Consider the following 5,172-nt stretch of genomic DNA (forward strand, 5'->3'; position numbering starts at 1 on the left):
ACCATAGGCAAGACTTACCAAGATGCACAGTTGTCCTTGCAGAGTTCAAAGTTCAGGGAAGGAGATAAGTATGAACCCTGACAATAGTTCAGTTGACAAAGTGATGATGATGACAGGCTCAGCCTTCCCACTTGGACATGATTGAAACAGGTAGGTTAAGTTTAAGTATTAACATCTTACCCATCCTACCTAATAACTATCTGCTTTCTGTGTGTGTGTGTGTGTGTGTGTGTGTGTGTGTGTGTGTGTGTGTGTATGTGTCTGTGTACTATGTGCATATGTCATACAAGGGTCTGAAAGTGAATAGATGTGTGCACACACTTGTACATAGTGAGGTAAATTCCATGTGTGTGCAAGGAACTACATGTGTGTATATGTGTGTGCATGGTGAGTGTGAACCTCTATGAATTCACTCCATACATGCATTCTCTATTAACTTCACTTAGGCAATTTTTTGAAAACTTTACAGTAAAGATTGTGATTGGTGAAAGAGTTGAAATTGAGCCAGAGTCATTCATTAACCAGACTCCTTTATAAAGCAGAAGTATTTATTAACCAGGATCATTCATTAATTGCCAGCATCTCAAGCAGTTTTTTACTCTCATAATTAAGCAAGTTGACACCATTGGTTAACTTCCTGGGGACCTCTTCCTTGGAGAGAGCAGAGATCACTGTCATTCAGTAGCACTCTAGGGACAGGAGTCTTTAGTCCAGCCTCAGGAACATTCATGCACTCAGTGGTGGGGTTTTCCTGAGCAGTGTAGCCCACGCTGTGTACCACCCTCAGCACAGGTTTAGAAAAGGAAGATGAAGTTCTGTGTTGTGGACACTGTAACTAAAGGACTCCCAGTTCAGACATCACTTGGAAGGAGGGCACATTGCAGTTCTTGTTGTTGATGGGCAGTCTGATTTTCAAGGCAGGTGTAGGTGTGGGTGCAGGAACTGAGCGTACCTCCCTATTTTCTTTCATGGTTCTCTGCTTCCTGGAGTGAGCTCAGGCATCTGGATGGGTCTCCTTGAGGGACATCTGAGTGGCTTGGAAGAGGTTTTACTCTTTGGCAGGATGATTGAGCAGTGCAAGTGGCTTGGCCATTGTCCATGCACTTTCATGGCTTTCTGTGAAGTATCAAGCATATTTTATTACAGAAATGCTGGTTCTAGGCGAGGTTCAGACAAACACCTCTTTTGGATGATTGCTTATTGCATGAAGTTGATGCTTATCTATCCATCTATGGTTTCTTTGGGACTTAGGAGTGGTTTAGCATTTTGTAATAACAGTGAAGTTGTGTAACAGCCTGGAAGCAAATACAAGAGACAGATTTTGACATTAGTTTCAGAATGCTCCTGTATGCATGTATGTATGTATGTATGTATGTATGTATGTATGTATGTATGTATCCCACTATCATCTATCTATCCATCTATCTAGTCTACTATCAGTCATCTATCAATTATCTACCATTTGTCTATTCATTTTCATTTGTCTATTTATCTTCTACCATCTACCATAAATATCTTTTGTCTATTCTATTTATCCTATTATATATATATTGATGATCTATTTATCATCTATATATCATCTATTTATCCAATATCTATCTATCTATCTATCTATCTATCTATCTATCTATCTATCATCTATCTATCTATCTTCTATATCTATGATCTATTTATCATCTATATCTATCATATATCTTTCTATCATCTATGTATCTATCATCTATATCTATCTATTTCTCTCTCTCTCCATCTATCTATCTATCTATCTACCTATCTATCTATCTATCTATCTATCTATCTATCTATCTATCTATCTATCATCTCTATCATCTATCCATCCATGCACTCACTTATTCACCATCCATTCTCTGTCATCTATTGTCTATCTACCTATTTATCTATCAAGCAATCTACATTTGTTTTTCCAATTATGTATCACCTATTCACCTACCTAATATATATTACCTACTTATCTGTCTTTCTATCATCTACTAGGAAGTTCTACATTTTGAGCTGCAATGCTCTGCTAACTCAGTTCCAGCATAACTTCTTCACTTCCATTTGTCTCCACCAGCTAAACTTGAGTGTGAGCTGAAGATGGCAATGAGTCTGAGCCCTGATACATCTGGCTCAAGTGTTGGCTTTGCCTATAACCTCATATATCTCTGATTTATGCTTCCCCTGCATATCTTCATATCTCTCTATTTCCTCATCCATAAAACAGCAACTCTTGTCCTGCAGCTCCTTTTAAACAATGTCCGGAACTTTTATGGTGCGTTTGACTCACAGACGCACAGCAAAGCAAGTAAAGACAGCATTATTGGAGTTGTGGTCCTTTGGTATGAGATTTCACCACCGCAGTGGCACCTTGTTTTAAAGATGTCAGTCCTCTTCCACAGCCACCATCCTGTCAGGAGAAAGGAGTTGGGTGCCTAGAATAGAGGGGTGGGGGCAATGTACATGTTGAGGCCAGGGGCAGTGTGAATGTCTAACCTGGAGGCTCCAGGCTGGCTCAAACCTGGTGGTGAGCAAGGGTGACAGTCATGCCTTCCTGAAGATGCAAACATCTTGAGATGCCATGACTGTGATGTGACTGGAGTTTGGAGTTTCTGTCTTGATAGACTGCAACTTGGAATTGTAATCGGAAAGAAAACCCTTGCCCCCAAATTTCTTTTTGTCAGGTTATTTTATTATAGCAACAGACATGGAATTGGAACAGAGCAATAGTGGGGGGGGGTGCTGGGACAGTACCAGGAGGCCCAGGGCAGTGCCAGGAGGACTGAGCAGTGGCAGGAAGTGTGGGATTCAGGAGTCAGGCACAGCTCTCCAGGTAGCTCACCCTGAGTGACTGGGAGCCTGTAAATATTTTATGCCTGATTTGCTGAGTTTGCGGGTGTTGTGTTTCACTGAGCAGTGGCTTGTTTTACATGTTGTGCTCTTGTTCATGGAAAAGAGGATATTTTTATTTGCGAATATGTAAGGGACCCACCACTTTACAAAATGGAACAACAGCTCTTGTTGTAATTGGCTGGCTTTCTTGGCAATGCCGGTGCACATTCAGGTATTCTTGGTCGAGTGAAAGTCTAACCCATAGATAAGTTGTTTTCACAAATGAGGGAGGAATGAAGTGAATGATATTATATTTTATAGACACTTAACTAAATATTTATTAATTAGGTTTTATATACTTTGAGCGGTGGAACAAAATATCTGGCATGTCCAGTTTATAAATGTAGCAGTTCAGTAGATTTTATGTTTGTAGTAAAGACAAATAAATGAGCTTTTAAAGTAAATGTAGCTCATTCGGTGCATGATAAGACCAAGATTCCTTCTACATAGGGGTTAGGAGTTTAGATAAAGAAATAAAACATTTAAAAAGAAAGAAAAGGAAACATTGTTACCAGGAAAAGTCGAGGCAGAGTAGGCTGGGGCCAGGTGGGATGCAGCTGGGATGCAGCTGGGATGCAGCTGGGAAGTCTCCCGAGGGAGCTGAAGCATCAGAGCTTGCCTGGGATGTTCCCCTAGCAGAGGGCAAAAATGATACCTGACTGCTCTGAGGCTGCTGCTGTCTTGTGAATTATCTATGAATAGATAATTATCTGCTGCCCTGTATTATTGATTCATTACACTCAAGCTATACCCCCAATATCCATGCAATAATACCAGGGCATCTCTACGACACACAGAGAGCTGCCCCTCACTGGTAGTACATTGGCTGGAGGCTTCTGGGAAAAGAGTTCCTCACAGAAGATACCATGGGTCCCCATAGAGGGGTGTGCCCTGTCTCTGCCACTACTAACATGGCTTGGTTTGTGGGACTCACATCTGGTGGCTGTTCCTTGGAACCCTGGCTTGGGTATGGGGTTTACTTAGTAGGCAACTGGACATAGTGACAAGCCTGTTTAGGACACAGATATTGTTAGCTGTGTGTTTCTTGTTGACCATGTTGTTTAGGAAGAGAGGATGCAAATGCCTATCTCATTAGAATTCTGTGGTTTGAGTGGAATTGAACAGTAAGTCCTCTTTTTAGCCTTTTGACCCAAATGCAGTGTTTGTGAAATGAAGGTATGAAGGCTTGGTAAATGGAGTCAAGAAATGACATACTTTTAAGAATGTTTGCAGAACATTGGGGTTTGTTTGTTTTTCTGAGTCAGAGTCTTGGGTAGCCTTGGCTGGCCTGGAATTTGTTATATAGTTGAGGAAGACCTTGAATTCCTGATCTTTCTGCTTCTGCCTCTCAGGTGCTAAGATTGTAGGCAGGCAACACCATACCTGGCTCATTATCAGACAATTTTACTAAAGAAACTAAGTTTCTTTAAGATATACTTTAAATTTTATTAATGTTTGCACACGAAGAACAGGAACTATTTTATAGGAAATATTAACTATCCCTTCCCTATAAGCCTGTAGTTGGAAATAGAAAGAACCAGCAGCATGTATTTTAAGGAAGTCTTTCACTTTGAGATAATCATTTTCTCAGGGTGTATGTATTATATTAGAATTATAAGTATGGTTAAATTAAGGTATATCTCACAAACTCTCTTCATTTAATCTCAGGATCAAGCACATTGCTGATACTCAACTAATAATAATGCCGATCATAATAAGATAGCAATATTCAACTTCCATTTGGTCACACCATTCTGCATGTACAGTAATTGTAAAAGCATATCATTTCTTAGATTATGCGTTGTATGAGGAGAGGAGGTGTCATAATCAGGAAATTAGAGCTAATGGCAGGAAGGGGACCTCCTTGATCACCCCCTCCGTGCCCCTACACACTCTCGCTAAATGCACCTCATTATGAATTCATTTTCAGCTTCATTGAGTCCCAGAAATTAATTTGACATAAATTTCATTGTAAAGCTCTGGAAACTTTAATTTCAAAGGTAATATCAGTGTAGGATTGTGGGTGCAGCAAACACTTTACTGAAGCGACTCTTGGTTCTGCCCCTTTATCTCTCTTTAGTTTTATTTTTGTCTTACGTTTTATTATTGTTTTAAAATTTTATTGCCGTAGCTGTGTATGTGCATGCATAGTTCTTTATATATCATGGTTTTCTCATTTTGATATTTTTCTACTTTGTGTCTTCTCCTTTTCCTCCTCCTCTCCCTCCTCTTCCTCCATCTCCATCTCTTCCTTCCCCTTCTCTCTTCTTCCTCTTCCTCTTC

This window comes from Mus pahari, chromosome 15, assembly GCF_900095145.1.
Source record: "Mus pahari chromosome 15, PAHARI_EIJ_v1.1, whole genome shotgun sequence".
Lineage (NCBI taxonomy): Eukaryota > Metazoa > Chordata > Mammalia > Rodentia > Muridae > Mus > Mus pahari.